Below are 21,481 nucleotides of genomic sequence, written 5' to 3' on the forward strand. Positions count from 1 at the left end.
CAAGATGCCACTCCCAGATAAAAGCAGGATATTCAAATCTAGGATCAACCAGGTTATTTGTATATTCATTATTTCCACAAGGTAACTTAAGAAACACAATCTGTAATGAAAGGAATCGATACCAACGAGAGTAGTCATTTATATCTGTGTTTATTAATGTTGCTTTCTGTCCATTTAGTTTCATTTCATTGTTTAATTAATTAATCAAATATACTAATAGTATATTTATGTTATTTGTGGAAATGCATACAATAATACTCTGCAAATTGCAAGTCGTGATGGAACTCATGCAATAATGGTTGAACATAGTTACTAATGAAAATGAACAATTTATAATTTTTACATTATCATATTATCACGCTAGATTTTACTTTTTTTAATACGGTACACGCTCACTCACTCAAAATTACAAATAATACTCAATAACACAAATAAAAAGATACACGAACAAACGTAGAAAATAGGATCAACGTTTTTCGTTTCCATTTTTTACTATTTCCTACTTTGACTGCTCTTATTTAATCGAAAATCTCAAATAAATATCTATAAAAGAACTTGTACATTTACGAGCAAAAATTGGTGGCAATTTCCCAGAAATTGTAGAATTCACCGTTGGAAATTGTTTCAAAATATTTTTTGTCAAATAATGTGCAATAAGTATACATTATAATAATATATACTTGTATTTATTTGTATCTCTTGTATTTTTTGATTCCTTTACGTCAATTTATACTTTAATAGATTAATCGTGACGATGAAGGCGAACAATGTCTTGATATAAAAGATGAAGAGACAACAATGACAATCAAATGTCCACATCTCATTCAGGATTATAACATAATCTTGCTTCATAATGCACTTCAATAAACGCTGCGTCGTTTGCACAAGATAATGTGGATATAGTGTATGTATGTACACACACACACACACACACACACACACACACACACACACATACATATACACGAATATGAAGCATTAGAAAACTTGTAGATGAGAATGAATCATATGAAGCTGTGAAGTAAGTATATATTCAAATTAAACCAATTGTTTTAACTTAGAATGGTAAAAAGGTATCTCAAAATAAATGAAAGATTTTAAAAACGAGGGAATCCTCGAAGGAGTCCACCCCCACCCGCATACCGTCGGAGGTATGTGCTTATGCTCCGGGTGCCTTTAATTTAAAAACCAGGACGTCAATTCAGTAAATTTGTTTCGTATGTGCTTATTATTTTTCTTAAGTCAGATGACATGAAGTTATGCAATTTGACATTGGAAACATTGAGTGGCTACCCTTTTCCAGAAAGGTCTTGCTTCCAATGTTGAAATTTGTAACTTGTTGTGGGTTTCTATGTAGTTTGTTTACTAGATTACTTCTGGTGATTAGAAGAAATGAGAGATAGACGTTTTCTGTTTAATGTAAATGTAATGAACGATATATGGAGAAAAACAGAATACCCGTGCCAAAAAAAACACACACAAATGCTTCTGGTGTATAAAGAAGAATATTTTGTTGAGATCGCTGTGAGTAGCCAGACACAAACCATCAAATTACCTGATGTTTATTGGAACATCCCTCACACATGTTTGTAAGTTTCGAATAAATCTATAACATCTGATAATTGAAGAACACAGACTTGGTACTTGACAGTTGATGAGTTGTTGCAGTTGATGGTAGAATCAAATTTCTTTGTGTATAGAAATCGATCCTTAAAATGTACATGGTACTGTTGCTGATTAACTCCATATCCAGATTTTCGAGCTCGCATTCCACAATACTTTCTTATATTTATAAAAAATATATATTTAAAAAGAACGAAATTAGTAGTTTACCATGGACTTGTGCCCATATCACAAACATTCAATGTTGTTTCGATATTCTATTCCTTCAAATGGTGTCTTCGGAAATTGAGCCCTTGATTTTTAACCTCGTGTGTTTTCCTTTGGATCACGACAGACCCAAAAAATAAATACATAATGTTATAATGCGAATGGTAGTCTCTTAATTATTTTTAACTCCAGGATATCAAAAATGAAGGTGTTCATCAAACTAACAGTTTGATTTTATATCTTAATGTGTATTGTTTTCAAAATGTAAGGTCATGACATTTATTTTTATCCATCATGCTTTGGTTGCTAAAATTAAGGACTTTCAAGTCGTGTTAACTCTGAAATATTAGCTCCATCCGTTTTCATGTGACCTTTTATATCGTAATTATTCAAGCCTTAGTATTTCACATATTTTAGAATAACAAAGCACCTGGCATTGATTTAATACCAGCTGAGTTAATTAAATATGGTGGAAATTCATTAATATGTCAAATTCATAAATTAATTTGTTTAATATGGAATAAAGAAGAAATACCTCAACAGTGGAAAGAATCCATAATTGTTCCTGTGTTTAAAAAAGGTGATAAAATGAACTGCAATAATTACAGTGGAATTTCTCTACTCTCAACAACATATAAAATATTATCTAACATTCTTTTAACAAGACTAACCCCATATGCTAATGAAATTATAGGTGATTATCAATGTGGATTTAAACGTAACAGATCAACTACAGATCAAATTTTTCACATCAGACAGACACTTGAAAAAAAGTGGGAATATAATCAAAATGTCCATCAGCTATTCATTGATTTCAAAAAAGCATATGATTCGGTCAAAAGAGATAAATTATATAATATATTAGTAGAGTTTGGAATACCTAAGAAGCTTGTTAGTATGATAAAAGTATGCACCAGTGAAACAGAAAGTAAAATTCGAGTGGGTATTAATATGTCTGACAAATTTACAATTCATGATGGGTTAAAACAAGGAGATGCATTATCTCCATTGCTCTTTAATTTTTCCTTAGAATATGCTGTAAGGAAGGTAAAAGAAACTAAAGAAGGACTAAAATTAAATTTTGTGACTCAGTTGTTAGCATATGCAGATGATGTAGACTTACTGGGGGATGATGTGAATACAATTAAGAATAATGCTAAAATATTTTTCAAAACTGCTAAAGAGATAGGTTTGGAAGTTAACAAAGAGAAAACTAAATATATGCTTACAGGCCGAAACCAAGTGTTAGGTAATAATCAAAATCTAATTATTGATAACAACTCGTTTGAGCCAGTTCCCAAATTCAAATACTTAGGAGTAATATTAACAAATGAAAATTATATTAAAGAGGAAATAAAAAGTAGGCTTAATTCAGGAAATGCATGTTACTTCTCTCTTCATAAACTTTTGTCTTCTCGTTTAATATCTAAGAAACTAAAAGTTAAAATATACAAAACAGTAATTTTTCCTGTAGTATTATATGGATGTGAAACTTGGTCCCTTACATTGAAAGAGGAACATAAATTGAGAGTATTTGAAAATAAGATCCTTAGGAAAATATTTGGACCTAAAAGGGATGAGGAGACAGGTGAGTGGAGAAGGTTACATAATTTAGAACTACATAATTTGTATTCATGTCCAGATATTATTAGAATGATTAAATCAAGAAGACTTAGGTGGGCAGGCCATGTGGCACGAATGGGAGAGGAAAGAGGAGTTTACAGGATTCTTGTTGGGAAACCTGATGGTAAGAGACCTGTAGGAAGGCCAAGACGAAGATGGAGGGACAACGTTGAGATGGACCTAAGGGAAATCGGTAGGGATGGAAAAGAGTATATAGAACTTGCTCAAGATAGGGAAAGATGGAAGGCCTGTGTTGCTGCAGGCATGAACCTTCGGGTTTAATTGATTGATTGATTGGTTTTCGCTATTTAGCATAGCTTTTCTGCCAAGTTTGGCTACTCGCGACGATGAGGATGAATGGTGATAAGATAAAATTGATGAAGGGACACTCACAGAGAACAACCATGCCCAAGTTCAGAATCCGGGACTTCTGGTGTCGTGATACCACTTCGCAAATACAAGTATATACCTATTATTAACACACACGCACATTTTTCTTATTACGAATTACATACTTTATATATTATTTTAAAATACTTAAATAGATTTTTTTCCCTCTGGGACCACGGATTTCAAATGGGTGCTAGATACTAATTTCCGGTTTCAAGGAGTATCTAACTTAGTAGCATGCTAATATTATCAAAATGAAAAACATATTTTATAAAACATAAACGTCATTGCTTGAATATGTATGAAGTTAGTCCCCAAGTAGTATTTTGAAACTTTGTGTTTTAATACAACTAGGGCGTTACACGAAGGTTACTTCGACAATTGAAAATGAGAAATACCATCGGGAGGGTAACAACAGCTCGTTTGATAGGTATCTTAATTTTAAACACCTTTTGTAGAAAACGGTTTAAAACATGGGTAAACTTGCCATGAGAGATATAAATTGATCTCACGTGATATTGTAGACACTGTTACCTAATAAATACTACGTAATCACGATATCTCGGTTTGCCCATTCGTCTGCCTATGAGCTAAATTATTTATATATAGACAACAATTAATATTTTTAATGTTGAAATATCAATCTGGAATGGATCCATTTCAGGAGATTAAACCTTAGATTGATTGATTTGCTTTATGTTACTTCGCTTTTTGTGCCACTTTTGGCTAATTTGCGAAGATGGAGATGAGTGATGATATGATGAAATTGATGAATAAGCACTCACAAACATCCATGCCCACGCCGCGATTCGAACCCGGGACCCCTGGCGTCGTAGCGTGATGTGCTAACCACTCTTCCACAGGGGCCGGCCTTTTAAACCTTAAAGATCCGTTATTCTACAACTGATTAATACTACTCCCATCTTCTTCTTTCCTTTTCTTTTCTCTCATTTCCCGAAGCATCCCAATTTCTATATCTTCCTGATGTAGGTATATCAGACCTTCCCAGTGGCGTAGTGGTAACGTTGTTGCCTTGTAATCCATGAGTTCTGGGTTCGATGCCCGGTGGAGGCACATTCCACAGTGGTTCGGAACCCACTTTAAACTGTAGGTCCAGTTCCGAATAACCTATCTGTGCATAAAGTTGACTTAAAACAACAATTCAATACTTCCTGATGAATACCGGGAAAGAATAAACCTACCGATATCCGTCGGCAGGATAGATATTGAACATTGCCCTTTTGTCCAATTTCTTGATTCCAGTAGTGTAAGCCGGACCCTGTGGTCAAGTGGTTAGCTCATCGCGCTGGGGGTCCCGGGTTCGAATCCCGCTCGGGCTTGTATGTTTGTGTTCGTCCGAATAATGAGAAACAATGTGAATAAAGTGGAAATTGACATGTGTGAAAGTGTAGGAATGTGTGAATGACGGGGGATACTGCCGAATAGAGGTATACCTTTTTTTTTTTTTAAAAAAAAAGTGGTTATCACATCGCGCTTCGACGCCAAGGGTCCCGGGTTAGAATCCCGCTCGGGCTTGGTTGTTTGTGAATGTCCATTCATAAATTTCATCATTTCATCACTCATCCCCATCTTCTCAAATTAGCCAAGAGGCACAAAACGCGAAGTAAAATAAACTAAATCAATCAATCAATCCAGTAGTGTCAGTATCACCTTACTTCTGCGTCCTTCCCTCTTCCTTCCTACTCTTACTTCTTTTCCTACTTCCCCGAAAACCTGCCAACTTAAACCCCTTTTCTTGCTTCAGCCTGGGAACTAATATTACAAATAAATGTTACTTGTAATTATAATTGATTCACATTTTGTAATTCTAAATATAATTCCTTTTTTCAAGTAACGTTTTATTGTATAACTCATTTTATTCACGCGATAATGGGATTTATGCATTTTTATTACTTTTTATCCATATATTGTTCATGTAGGTATTATAATCCATGAGCCAGGACCTCAAATTTGGGGATCGGTATCACTCGTGGGGATGGGTTCTCATATGATTTTTTTTGCAAGGTGTGGATGCCTGGAACTGGAAAATGTGTGATATCATCTCATAACTCTGCTTTTTATATAATATTACTGAATCAGCGGCGGCTCTTATGGGAGAACCGCCGTGCCATGGCTCTACTCTCAGAAAAAGAAAAAGCACTTGCTTCGCCAAAATATAGTTAGATTAATACATTTACGAACGAGGAGATTCGAATCCCGTAAGCGTTCGAGCTTACGGCCGCCTCAATTCCTGTGCCACATGCCCAGCTGTTCTCTCACTTGCTCTGGGCCAGCATAGTGTGGCCGTCGCACAGAGGCATGCGCGGGGGCATGAAAAAGTCTCCGCAGGAAACGGAAAAGGAGGTGGTAGCCATAAGACAACCAGCCGTGCCCATTTTCGGCTGGCACGACGCGAGAGCTTTCGCATTGTGTTGACATAGTTGCAAACTTCAGAGAGAAGTGACTAGTCCTGACCGATTTGTAATACTCGTTGGAGAAGTAAATCGCGAGAAAGATACATTCCTGTCTACTTGACAAGAACGAACGTAATATCTTCACTAAATTTATATAACCATTTAGATAGATGCGTCTAAAGAGCCATCAAGACTCTTCTGTTATCGATTTTTTCCTTAAGAAAGGATATATCCCCTGCTCTCACGCACACGGGCAGAGTGACAGGTGTCGAAATTTTAATAGTCGCATTTATTTCCTAGAAACTCTGGCCGACCTCCGTGCACAGCATGCATGCTACGACGCCAGGGATCACGGGTTCGAATCTCGGCCTGGGCATCGGTGTTCTTTGTGAGTGTTCACTCATCCTTATCTTCGCAATTAGCCAAAAGTAGTACAAATGCGAAGTAAAATAAACCAATCTTAGGAACTCTGAATTTTTGTCTGCAATTTTAATAAACAAAGTTCCATTAAAATTAGGTCTTTCATTAGATTTCTATGACATGCTAGCAAATTTTTTTCGATTTATTGATCACGTTGGCACTACCCATCATACTAGCTGCCAGCCGCCACTGTACTGAATTAACCATAGCCGAAAAATAAATTTAATTTCAACAGACTTATTAAATTCAATATTATTTTATAATAACTATAATTATTTAGTGTAATAATATTAACATAATTCTTATAGTAATAATAATAAAAACATTATTTTATTGTTTATATACAGACAGATTAAATGCATAAGTTTTACTTTCAATTTTCAATAATAATGGTGGCTAAAGCTGAAATACGCATGTATGTTATAATTTAACATAAACAAAATTTTATTATTTACATTCATCATCATCATTATCATCTTCTGATTTGGTGTCATCACTCATTGATTTTCACATGTGGGTAATCTGCACTTGTCAGTGCACCTGATGTTATTTAGACAGAAGACACATGTTAGCAGCTTGTAGTTTGGTTGGTTGATAGGTTGGTTGATTTTTTGTTTCAAGTTCCCTTTATGCACAGTAAGGCTAATTGGGACTGGACCTACAGTTTAAAGTGGGATCCGAACCATTAAGTGCCTCTACCGAGTATCGAACCCGGAACACCTTTATTACAAGGCGATGACGCTACCACGGCGCCATCGGGGAAGCTGTTTCTAATGGAGTTGCAAACTAGTAGTTCTAACACAGTTTGAGGTGATGGTTGCTCCTCCATCCAATCCACTACCAGCTGCTCTGGTCCATCGTGTTTTTTCAATGTCCACCTTCACCTTCTCCGACTAGGTGTACATGAATCATTCAGAAGACATCTCTTGCTTATAGCGGCATGATAATCGTTCTTGAGACAGTTCCTCGAAGGTGGAAGTTGATAAATGTCTATCTCACCCTTCTTGTATTGAAATGGTGACGATCAAATCTCGGGGATATTTTCTATCGATTGAGCATTTACCCAACAACATAAAATGTATAGTTCTTTCTTTATAAGCATATACTTTTGTATACCTCTAGCCCTGACACCCTGTATTTTTGTATTCAAACGTTTTACAAAATGCTCTGGTCTCCTACATTCGTTAACAAGAAATTCAATTAAGAGTTGTTTTATTAATTACGTGATTTAGGAATTTCCTTCACTTTCTGACAATCTGGGATAATGAGATGCTCTGTGACTGTTGCCCGAATTCTTCCCATGTGATTGTCCTTTCGTTGTTCTTTATAGACGTCTCATTGTGTAGTATCAAACCGACATCGATTCTTGGACTCCTATTTCCTTTTGCAAAACAATGGAAAAGGCTGATAGACCTCACCAAAGTTTGACGACTCTTCTTTTACTCTCTGAATAAGAGCCATACCATCAATCGCTGTGAATGAATTTCTAGATATTTCCTCAGGGAGATAACATTTTTCTTCGAGTATGTCTCTAAAGCCCATGATAATGGTGCTAAGAGAAAGCCCTTTTGAAGATTCCGATTCTGTGCTGTCACAATAATTCGACCAAATAGTGCCTATCTGATACTTGACTTGCCATTACTATCCACTGCCTTCTTCTTGCATCAAGAGAGGAACAGAAATAATAAACCATGTTTATGCAACTGAAATAACATTCAGAGAACAGATACAGTAGAGTATTGATTAGTACAGGTAACGGAAAGACCCTACAGTCTCTTGAATCAATGCTCACATGATGTGAGTCATTAAAGATCAATGTGAGTTTCAATACAATAGTTCAGAAACAGACAGGGTCACAGCAGTAACTCACCTCTAGTATGGTGTGTTATCTCGAACGGCCAACACCGCTGCAAATCTGTATGGCATGGACTCTTTGAGGTGATCGAAGAGAGCTTGGGGGATTCCTCGCCACTCTTCACTTGGGCAATTAGCTCTGGAAGAGTTGAGGGAGATGCCATCCTACGTACAATTTGTCTGCCAAGTGCATCCCAGACATTCTCTATATGCGATTTAAGTCAAGTAAGTAAGATTTAAGTCACCTACTGCATCTGCGCACGGCATGGCAAGAGGTCTTAGGTTCTCGTCCCCATATCTAAAGGCCGTCAAACTGCCATTTTGGATGACGTGGAGGTCCGTACGTCCCACAATTTTCATTCCAGCCCTCACCATCAGTCCACCACCTCCATTTTAGAATGTTTCTTGCACCAAAGCAGGGTTATGGCGTGTTCCACATATACTCCAGATTAGGCACGTCTATTGTAAGGCTGGAGGTTGAACCGCGATTCATAGGAGAACATCGCCCTAATTGTGGCCCTAATTGCGATGTTTCTCAGCCAAGTTTCTACGGACTGAAAGCTGTACAGTGATGGAACACACAACGTGCGTGTATATGCATAGAGGCCATCTTCAAGAAGACGAGGGGTGTTAGGGGTGACCATCCATGTAGTACACCCAATTGTCAACCTCACTTCCACGTAGTATGTACACCCTAGACTGCATTTTGCAGACGAACGAGGCTCTGGCGACTGGCACTGTGGCCAGTATAATTTTGTGTGTGTCGTCTTGTTTTTTGTCCTTATGTGTGCTGAGTGCCCCTTTACAATCTCAGCTTTTAGCGAAAGTCAGAATATTTTAATATTTTAGTAACACGACACTGCAATTATGCTATTCTAGTTACCTATGGTAAAGGGCTGGTCCACGTATAATGTGACGGGTGCAAAATAGCCTAAGTGCTGACGCACCCAAAATTTTAAAATGAAATTCAAGAAGGCGTTTGCAGACAGTTTGAGATGACACCTACGCTCTATTGCTGCGAGAATAGCATGTTGTAGTTTCGTTGCATTCTGTCGTCTGTTCTAATCGGTTGTTAACATGGGGTATCCGTTCTCTCTTGGTGTTGTTGCTCAGGGACGGCCTTGACCTTGCCTTCGTCGCACAATTCCCGTTGTTTGGAACCGAATCTACAGGCGAGAAATGGCACCTTGAGACACTCCAAGGGCTACAGACATGATATCACATATTTTTCATCTCTAGGCATCCCAACCTTACCAAAAATCACATTAGAACCCATCCCCCCGAGTGGTACCGACAACTTGCCTGGCTCAAGGCCTATTATGATATATCAAATATTCCGTTTTTTCCAAATTCAAGATGTCATCTTCTTTATATCTTTCATTTAATATATTACAATATTAACTTTATTTCATAAAATACATATAATAATATTTGATATTAATTGCCAGTTTAGCCTATTCACTTTTTAGTAAAAGGTTAATTATTAAATAAAAAAAAACGAAATTAGAAAAAAATTCAAATCATATACATAATTACATGGATTTTGTTCTGTTCTGTTTTCCAGAACACCGTCGGTAACTAGAACGTAACACAACTATTTAAATACCCAAGTTGTAAGATAATATTGTAATTAGATTTTTTATAGTGTTATACAAATTAAAATGATTAATAAAGTGCACAGAACATCAAATAAATAACGGGAGAACAGACGTCCTAGTGTATTAAAAAGGTAGTACGTACTACCAAGAACTAAGCACATTCCTCCGATAGAATGCGGGTGGAGGCGGGCTCTTTCCGGAATTCCCATAAAGTTATCATTTGAGAGACTTCAAATTAGTACCCACGGATCATATCGTGGTTACACAGTAACGAGCTCAAATTAATTATATTTTTCAACCAAACAAATTGGGAATTTTCAGGTTTTTATATGTCGCAATTGTAAGTCCAATACTTGAATATGGTTGTGAATTGTGGAGCTTAGAAGTTCAATGCCATATGGCAAAGATAGAATCAATTCAGAAACTATTTGTCAGATTATTGTGCATGAAAACTCAAAGTTTGTTATGCAACAGGTAAATATAAGGAGTGCTTGGGATCTCTTAATTAACGAACTCTAAAGAAGTATCTAAAAAGAAGTAAAGAATAAGTGTATTTGTTGAGAAAATGCTCTCATAGAAGATTGATAGTGTCTATTTTTTTTAGGGCTACTGCTTATGAGGTTCCTAAATAGAGGACTAGACAGAACTCCCCACTATCAGTAAATTGTAGCAAAGATGGTGTACTGATAAAAATTACAAAATATAATTATTTAAATTATCTGCAGTGAATTAATTATAGAAATATTGGAAGTAATGCTGTATCTGGTCATTAATGTGCTCAGCACTTACCTACCTTACCTTACCACATGGCGCTACAGCTCCTCATGGGCTTTGGTCTCCTCAACTATGTGCCTCCATCTATTCCTGTCCTCTGCAATCTCCCACCATCTTTTCACCTTCATGTGACGCAAATCTTCCAGGACACCATCTAGCCATCTTGTCATTGGTCTTCCTCTTCTTCTTGTTGAATAGATTTTTTCTTGCATCACTTTCCTTTGCATTCTATCCTTTCCCATTCTCTGTAAGTGACCCAGCCACCGCATTCTTTGTGATTTAATAAATCTCACAATATCCTCTTTCCCTAGTATATGGTTAATTTCTTCATTAGTTCTTATTCTCCAGAAATTATTTTCATTAACCGGTCCATATATTTTGCGTATCACCCTCCTCTCAAATCTGCGCAATGCTTCCTCTTCTGTCTTATTCATTACCCATGTCTCTGAACCATATGTTATTATAGGTTTTATTAACGTTTTATATATGGTAATTTTGAGATTCCTGTTTATTAGTATGCTCTTTAATAATTGCATGTTTGCATAATATGCTCTATTCCCCATGTATATCCTTTCCTTTATCATGCTATCTTTTATATTTTGTTCATTTATGATCAGCCCTAAGTATTGGAATGACCTGACTCTTTCAAATTCCATTCCATTTATTTCTATTCTTTCCTCTCTATATTTGTCACGTTTTTGGGTAACAATCATTTACTTTGTTTTATTGACATTTATTTCTAGTCCTAACCTATTTGCAGTTTCTTCTAATCTCTGGTATGTTTCTTTAAATCGTTTCCTTTTCGTGCTATTATTGCAATGTCATCTGCATATGCGCATATTTGATTGCTCTTTGTAAAAATTGATCCTCTCTTATCTACCTTTTGAACGGCCACGTGTAATGCTAGTATGAAGAGTGTGGTTGACAGTCCATCTCCTTGTTTGACTCCTCTGTAAGTGCTCAGCACTTAGTAACATTAAACTAAACTATTAACTATTATGACAAAATTACATTCTTCTAACGGGTGTACAGCAAGTTTATTTTTCGTTGGCTTACATGCAAAAATACTGCTCATGAATTGCAAATAAATATATTTATACTATGAAAATTTCCACTTTACCGAATATTCTGTGTAAAACTAAATAAACAGTATTCGTTGAATATTTTTATTCGCGATTAAATCGATTTTAATATAGACAATATCGTATGACTTGCTTTGAATAAATAACACTTAAACTATTCCCAGGGGTAGAAAATACAAGGTGCGTCTGAAAAGTTCGGTGAATGGTCTCAAAATAAAGGAAACAAGAGTTACAAACAAAATACCTTTACTGGTCTTCAAAGTAATCACCATTAGCTACAACACACGTCTGACATCGGTTGTAAAGCTGTTGGAAACTGGCAGCAAACGCTTCTTGTGGAATCGCTCGAAGCACCGTGGTCACGCTTTGTTGGATATCCGCAACGTCTGTGAAGCGGAAGTCTTTCAGGGCTAATTTAAGGCTGGGAAACAAAAATAAGTCTGCCGGCGCAAAATCTGGAGAATACGGAAGGAGTGGAAGAACAGTCACCTGGCGTTGAGCGAGGAAGTTGACCACGCGGATCGCAGTGTGCGGACGGGCGTTGTCGTGGAGGAAAGTCCACCGTCCACTCCTGTACAGTTCTGGCCGAACCCGCCGGATGCGTTGCAGCAGCAGTTTCAAAACTCCCTCGTAAACTTCCGCGGGTAGAAATTCATGATGGATCAAGCCCTTGATGTCGAAAAAGGCGAACAACATCGTCTTAATCTTGGATTTTGTCAGCAGACTTTTTTTGGGAGGCGGGGAAGACGATGAACACAATGCCATTGACTGTCGCTTGGTCTCCAAATCGTATTGGTAGCACCAGGTCTCATCTCCAGTAATGATGGTTTCCAAAAACTGCGGATTCCGGTCAGACCTCCAGACGATTCCATCCGAGTTTGGTTCTGCTCGTCTGTCAGCATGTGCAGTACAAACCGAGCACAAATCTTTCGCTTTTTCAAATGTTCGTGAACAATAGTGCGTACACTGTCTTTGCTTATCTGCAACTCTTCTGCAATCATTCTCAACGACAGTCGCCGATCATCCGCAAGCATCCGTCGCACTCGTTCGATGTTGTCTGGGACTGTGCTTGTTGACGGTCGACCCGAACGTTGCTCATCCTCGACACCTTCCTCTCCGTCTCTAAAGCATTCAAACCACTCAAACACACACTTTTTACTCACTGCTTCAACACCGTACACTTGCGCTAACATATCATGAGTCTTTGTCGCCGTTTTCCCTAATTTGAAGCAAAACTTCATGTTAACGCGTTGCTCCATTTTTCGCTCCATGTTGCAATGACACGAGTTCGCACACACACTCGGTTAGCTTGGTCGCAGCGTGCACCACTGCTTCACTTCCGTGATTTGCACGATAGGGGGCGCTTGTTGACATATATCTCAATGCGCATGCGCGGGGGCGTCATCCTAACCAGCCCGGTTTTTCAAATATGGGATCATTCACCGAACTTTTCAGACGCACCTTGTACTTAAAACCTTTCAGCACCAGCCCCATTTTCTCAGGAGCTACCTTTGGGGGGGAGGGAGTACGGTGTAAGAAAGCCATGAATTCAACTAACATAAAGCCACACATCTTGAAAAATGATCTGGAAGCATTTAATTTATTAATTAATACAAGATTCGGTCAAAAGTAATTGATTCTAAGGCTCTACCGATAACGGCATACATTATATTATATGGCAGACTCTACCATATCGTCGCAAATTTTAAGATCGGTTAGCAATAGTGCAAAAATTAATAATGGCATGTGTGTTATTCTAATTTATTAATACACGAGATACATAAAACATACAAACATTAAAAAACACATGTTGTACTCGTTATTTTTAAGAAGAAGGAAATGGAAATTTATATAAACGAACTCATACTATATAAATAAAATTAAGGTAATTCCTGGAGGGATGGACCAGTTCGTTATTTTTTAAACTAATTGCTAAAATCCACCGGTGCTGATGTTGACTGGTAATGGCGGAGATTATTGACACCGTGTGCAGTTGTTGTGTTCATTGAGCAATTATTTTAGCCAATGAATTGAAATCAGGTGGGTCAAAGTTTTTCATTATTTACGTGGAATGGTATTATGCACGTTATCTGATAATATTTTTGAACCAGCGTCTCATACAACGTGAAAATGACATCAGTCAATCGTAGTTCTGTGTCGTAGCGGTGCTGGCACCAACTGTGCCATCATGGCTGCCTGGTCCATCTCTCCCTGACATTTGGGATTATTTGGTATGTAGGAAGTCCATTTACGGTAAATTATGGATAATTGGATATTTTCATGAATTTTACTTCTGTAATCCAATCCATCTAAAGTGTGTTCTTTTAAAAATAAGAGTACTGTAATATGTTTATGTAACATGCCCGTGCACGTACGCGTGCGTGTGTATTTGTCTCTGTGTGCAGAACGTGTTTATATTTTGTGCGTGTTTATCTGTGTGTATTTTGTGCGTGTTTGTCTGTGTATTTATACAACTACTAGCGATGAAGACTGGATTTGATGTGCTCTGTGTTCCAATTGGCTACATGATAACTGCACAAAGTTTGAAAATAAATGTGACTTGTGTTGGAAGGAAATTCTAGAACTTTAAACTAAAACAAGTTTGTTTCTACCGTGCGTCCATTTCGATCTGCAGCCGAGAGATCGGGAGAAACGTGGCGGGCGGCGCTGACGGAGATGCCGACATTTGAGGCCTGTAATGCCCGCTTATTTTTGTGGACATCTTGCAAAACGAGCACTAACCTGTGTTATATCACGCAAAAGTTCTTCTGTAATTCTTCCAAGTTCCACCCTTATATACACAAATAAATACGCTTTAGAAATTATATTAAGAGACACAGATAATACTCTGTAAAACATTTTAATCATAGTTTTGACCAGTAACGTCCTGCTTAAGTTTATATCCTTGAAAGAGTTTTGTGTCGATGGGGATCGTTTGGAGGTTTCGAATGTGCAACACTGTATCAAGATTACGCTGCAGACGAACCGTTAAAAGCTAATGGTGTTCGTGAGCTTCCTTGCAATCCGAAATCTCCTAACTCAAGTTTTTTGTTCCTTCGCGACTACAGAGCTCTGAATATAGTGGCAGGCAGATGTAAACCAAGAGCGTGTTAATTTCGTACTGTGCGTAAGAGTGTTATTCTTGGTTACTTGCCGTTACTTGTTTGTGTTATTGCAGTGTGTATGTGTGTTGTGTCAGTCAGACGATTGGAATGCCAGCCGCAAGGTTCACGTTAGAACAAAGAATTTTTATGTATGACACTTACGTGAAAACAGACTCGTGTCGAGACGTGTGTAGGTGGACATCACTTTGAACAACTCTTATAACACAGGTTAGTGCTAGTTTTGCAATATTTATATAAATGTCTGCATATGTCCATAAAAATATGCGGGCATTACAGGCCGCAAATGTCGGCACCTCCGTCAGCGCCGCCCGCCACGTTTCTCCCGATCTCTCGGCTGCAGATAGAAATGGACGCACGGTATTAGCTACATGAGAATTGCGAAATAATATGATCAGACATGCAACATGTGTGGAAAGAAGGAATCTAAAACATACAATCTAAAATAATTAAAATTTTAAAGAAAATTGTTACAAATCAGATATTTTATTTTGTCACAAAGGTCTATTTTATATGAAAGAAACACCTCAAATATACTATACTGATAATATAGTGTTTAAAACAAATGTATTGTTATAATTCCGGCCCTCACTTTTTTGAGCTCCATCACTACCATACATTATGGTCCATCTAACCCTGCATGATATGGGATATATGGACCACTGGCATATGTTTTCTTCTTTAAAATATGTGTATCTTCCTTTCGCACTTATAATATTATTTATATTTAGAACATGTCACCCAAATACTATGGTTCAATTTTCTCACCAGTATTGCCATAAATAGCAAAATTATAGCGATTCTTAAAAAGGGGGCCCATCTCTCCCTGACTTACCCTATATAGTTTTAGAACTGAATTAGAAAAATTCAGGAGCAAGGTAAACATTTTCAGGCGCCATGGCGATCGGTGGCCCTGTATTTTTCTACCCTTGACTATTACTAATAAGGTGAAAAAGCCACATATCTAAAACTGTAATTAATTTGAGGTTGATTATTGACAACAATCTGATTCATCCATAAACAACTGAAAGAAATGTTCCTACATTAATAGCGTGAACTCGAAGTTGAATACTAAGGTTAAACATAGACATCAGAATTAGCTAAAATACGTGTCAAACCCACCACAATAAGCACATGCAAAGCTCTGGAGAAACTGGAAATATTCATTCTAATAATAATAATAATAATAATAATAATAATAATAATAATAATTTCAACATTATATAGAAGGAAATATTGTATGAAACTACCATTATTTCTGTATTAGAAATTGTCTAACTAGAAACAAGTAATCTGAAGCGTTTCTGAAATACGCGATATTATCTAAAATATCTGAAAGCATATACAATCTGATTGGTTGTTGTTTGAGTACTGTACTCATCATATCTGGGCTTAATGACTTCCCATTTTTTAATTCGCTTGGGAAGAACGCTGGACATTAAAGCAACATAAAGATGACAAATAAAGAAAATGAAACATTCCCTAAAATTTCCATTGTGATTCAATTTATCATTGATATGGATGTTCTATCACTTCAAATTTGTTAGTCCAAACCGTGGTTTAAGGGTTACCAATTACATTCAAAAGATGTAACTCATGAGGAAAATGAAGGAACTATGTACGTACACTATACATTCATTTCACATGTAGAAAAAATAATATATATGTATTTTTGTCATAGAAGTAAATACAGATAAAACTCCTAAACTATACCAATGAGGAAATAAGGGCAGGATAAATGTTTTGACGCCTCCGTAAAGGTACAGATCGTGATCTTGTGCTTAAGATTAATGAAATTGCATAATATAATGTAATAACAGTTACAGAAAGTAATACATATTTGATGTCATTTTTACTTGAATACACACATTGGTGCAAAAACACACAATTGACTATCACTTAGGTCCATAAAGCTTAGGAAGTTCGTCATGTTTGACGAAGAATATACTTAGAGAGCAAGTAATGGAAAATATTATTTCTCATTCTCGGTTGCATGCATGGGCTGTGAAGTTAAATACTCTCTTTGATAGATTATCCGATAACAGGGAAAGGCATATAGTTATCCAAAGTAGCAACTTAAAGATACAGTCAGCTCAGGTGAAAATTAACATCTATCTCTAGAGTTTCAAGAGTGATACTTTTCTTCGAGGTGCGACTTGACGGAAGGTGAGGAAAAGGGAGAGGGTGTGGGAGCTTCATCCTTTGAGTTAAAGTGTCTGTTGTAAATCAAGGTCAATGAACTCACCCTTCTCACTGACAACATAAGTTAAAGATATATGCAACACGAAATTTGCTATCCGTTTATCAAAGTCATAATAACACCTTCAATGTGTCTGAGACGGTTAATTCTCATTAATAATATGGCCAGCCCGAAATTCAACATGTATAAGTTGTTCATGAGTATGTGGATACCAAATTTCCAAACCCATGGATTGGGAGGGGTGCTCCGATACCCTGGCCACCCAGGTCACCATATATATAACCGCACTGGTCTTTTTCATGTGGGGTTAGGTTTAGGATATATTGTAATCAGACACCCGAGAGCAACATCACAATATTAAACAAACACAAGGGTCGGGGATGCTGTGGGAACGATCAGTGAAGACACGTTGAAAAATAAGCGGAGAGAGACCAACTATCGACTTGGTATCCTTCGAGCAACTAACGGAACCCACGTGGAAGTTTACTAAGCATGTAAGTGAGTCCATATTAAAATCTACATGCTTTCATAATATTTACAAGAAACATGGTATAAACTTGTTTAGTCAGGGAAAGATTTCATGTATGTGTGCGTGTTTAATTGTTTTTTTAAATTGTTGTTTTAAGTCCACTTTATGCACAGGTAGGCTAATCGGGACTGGACACACAGTTTAAAGTGGAATCCGAACCACTGTGCAATGTTGCTTCACCGGGTATCGAATCCACGATCTCTTGATTACAAAGCGACGACCTTACCACTACGCCATCGGGAAGACCGTGCGTGTGCGTGTGTGCGTATAATACCCCGATAGTTCAATGGAAGATACATCCTCCCACAGGCCGGGATTCGAACCCAGGACCCCTGGTGTCGTACCGCGATGTGCTAACCACTCCGCCACGGGGGCCGGCGCTATACTACTAGTAAAGTCTACAATGACTCTATGATGAGTTCGATTATTATTCCTTGTAATATTTTGTAAATAATACAGTCTGCGTTTTATGGATCATTTCTAGTTTTAAAATTGCAATATTATCGCTTTTTCCCACATTTTTGGTATCTTGATAGAGGAAAGGCAGTTGTTAAGAAATGTCAGGAAGCCACTTTTATCTTTTCTTGTCTGAATTGATTTATCGGCTATATGCATGTGCTATCTGTCCCTGCTGTCTTTCCAATTTTGCTTTTATGAACCGTCCGCTATTCACTCCGGAATAAAAATCTGCAGAGATACGTTGGGTTTTTAGTTCATTTCTCACGATTGTTTGATGTTACTCTATTAAGAGATTACTGGATTTGCCACTAATTAGGAGCAGATGAGCTATTTGGTTTGCAAAAATGTTTGCATGGGTGGTTGCCTTAATTGGATTATTAGAAAGTCTTCTAGGTGGTCTCCAAGTTTTACTATTTCTTGACATATTCGTATCTTCCATTAATTTTATCCATGTGCCCCTTTTATTAACGAATGATGATTCCAGATAACACTGTTTTTCCACTTAATGGGATTCCTTTTAATAATGAAAATCTTTATTCATTTGTGCAGCTGTTTTTTATGCTAGGCATTGGATATAAGTTGTTCTGCAGACTCTTAGAAATGCCAGAGGCTCTCCACACTGCTTGTTGGTTGATGTGTTTGCATCAGGGCATATTTTAGTTTTTAGAGCCTAATCTAATATTTTAAAGCCTATTTTTTCTAGCTTAAAATTCTCACAAATATTAAACCTGGTTGATTTCACTATTGAATGATGATGGGAGCTTACTATCACATAGTCCTATGAGCTGCAATTGTAAAGTCACTGCCAGTGGTGGCTCGTGGTTTCGAATGTTGTTTTTTTGTGTTGTGTTTATGCTCAGTGAGGTTAATCGGGACTAGGCCTACAGTTTAAAGTGAGCTCCAAACCACTATGTAATGTGCCCTCACGATTGATAGAGCTCGAAACCACTTGGGTAAAAGTTTACAGCGTTATCACTACGCCATCGAGAGCCTCTCAGAACTTTGGTGGATGCAGTTACAAAAATAAAAATTGAAACTAGTATGATATTATAAAACAAATAATATATGTGAAATATATTTAATAAACATGCTTGGTGTGACATTCAGTTCATGAAGTTACTACACCCCGTATTGTAGAATCAACTTCAGAGGAAGGCATTCATTTATAAATTTATTTTGCTAAATCTCTTATCATCTTCATCACAATGAACCTAGTAATAGAAATACGTGGCGTGAAGCTAACATGAACTGCTTTTTTACTGCGCTGCAAGCTTTGCCGAATAGGCAAACAATAAACAATACTTGACAAGTACATTGCTTTTCTCTCTCTGACATGTATGCTAATATTATGCGATTATTATATTCACTTTAATCTTGTTTATACGAGTATCATTAGTTATTTTAGTTAGGTTTTCTTACCGAAGATAGAGTATAGTTCTTCTTTGCGTCTCGACGATCTACCTATATTAACACACTCTATTCAGAGAATCTCTGGAGCGAGCAAACGAAAACAAGTTTCCGCTCAAGTAGTGACTCGAAAGGTCTCGGCCAATTAACTCATGAGAGGGAAAGTGAGTGCGACAACCAGCCATATGTAGAAGCGCGCACTGCTTCGCTCCGCAAATTCGCAGTCTCCCCATCTCTACCAATATATACGGTCTTCCTCCGCAGATTCCCACGATAGAGTATAGATATTATTGTTAGCTTTCACCTTCACAAAGACTTATCGATACTGTTAGCTGTTAGCAAGTTGTTCAACTTATCGTGGTGGTGTTGCTGATTGGAAAGAACCGCCGAAAAAGTAATTGTCCAGGCGACGCCAAATGTTATAGTTAAAACATTTTTCACGGTTGTCCACAATTGTATGTAGCCACTCACCTTACAGAATTTCCACAAACTCTCGATTGACACTCGTTTGCATATGTAGGTTTGATGAAACTTTCCTTATTTTTTTCAATTGTATTTAATGTATTCCCTAAGTAAATAGGTTGGGAGAGTTTGTCATTGACCTGCACATTTTAAAATTCAAACAGGAAACCATTAAAATCGGTGCACATATTTGTTAATTTGTTACAAATTTCATCAATTTGCAAATTTGCACCTTAAATAGATAATCGAAGGAATTTGCATTCTGCCTCGTTCAGCATTAAATCTTGAAAAAGAAAAACTAACCGAATCAATTAGTTTTTGTTATTCTTCGTTAATATCTTTTTAAGTAGCCTATTACTTTTGCAAATATTTTCAATTAAATTGCTGATTACTTAATAGAGTGACGTTGCATTTAATTTCGTTCTACATTGAATTTTAATCACAGAATTAGCCAAGTAGGTTAAATATCTTTGTTTTATGTCTGCTTTGAAAAAAAAAGTTGTTTAGTTTTTTTTTAAAATTTATGCAATTTATTCACGAAATAAAGGTTTGGAAATTGAGGAGTGAATGTTTTATCAAAGCAAACAAAATCTAACGAGAAACATCCTATCTAGGGTGTTTTCTGTTCAAAATTTCTTGGGGAACAAAACAAAATACTGTTCATTCGATTAGATGAGTATTCAACAGTTAAATGTAATATATGTATCAAGGTAACAGAAATTTATCAAAATTAAACTTCAGAAAGGTACAAAATGCAAACTATCTTATTAACTGAACGAATTGGATACATTTCGAAAACTATATAACCAAATTTTTATTAAAATTAAGAGAAATAATGAATACAGACTCTACCTCTCTGAAGTGTTTCCAGTTCGAAATTTAAATTTGTCGCCTCAACTTCCAACTCTATAAAGACATTTATTTCCTGAAAATATTGTATCTGCTTCGAAAAATAACGAAATATTTATAATATATGGATAATTATATTCAAAATTAGTGCGGAACTGAAAAATGGATCAATGCCTACTCTCGATTAGGTATTACGCTAATAAAGTTCATATATTACGAACAATAACGAAATTTTTACCAACACTAATAATAACTAACGAAAATCAACTGATTGGAGAATTTTTATGTTTGGAATTTAAAATGAGTATTACGTAACTTTGTGCATAAATTGGATACATTTCGAAAACTAACGACATTTCTATCGAAAGAAAGGACAAGAAAGAACCTCAACCCATCTGGCTAGCGTCTCGTGTAAAATTCATTTTGGAACGGGATAAAATGCAGTACCACATTATTACACCTTCGACT

The 21,481-nt window shown here is 36.7% G+C and overlaps 1 protein-coding gene across 1 annotated transcript in view; it reads right to left on the reverse strand.

The window, feature by feature from the left end:
• LOC145984124 (uncharacterized) overlaps positions 1-21,481 on the reverse strand; it is a 928,179-nt gene that overhangs the window by 653,169 nt on the left and 253,529 nt on the right. The gene's annotated exons all lie outside the window — the stretch shown is intronic.

This window comes from Lepisma saccharinum, chromosome 2 (genome assembly GCF_977018435.1).
Source record: "Lepisma saccharinum chromosome 2, izLepSacc3.1, whole genome shotgun sequence".
NCBI classification, from domain to species: Eukaryota; Metazoa; Arthropoda; class Insecta; order Zygentoma; family Lepismatidae; genus Lepisma; species Lepisma saccharinum.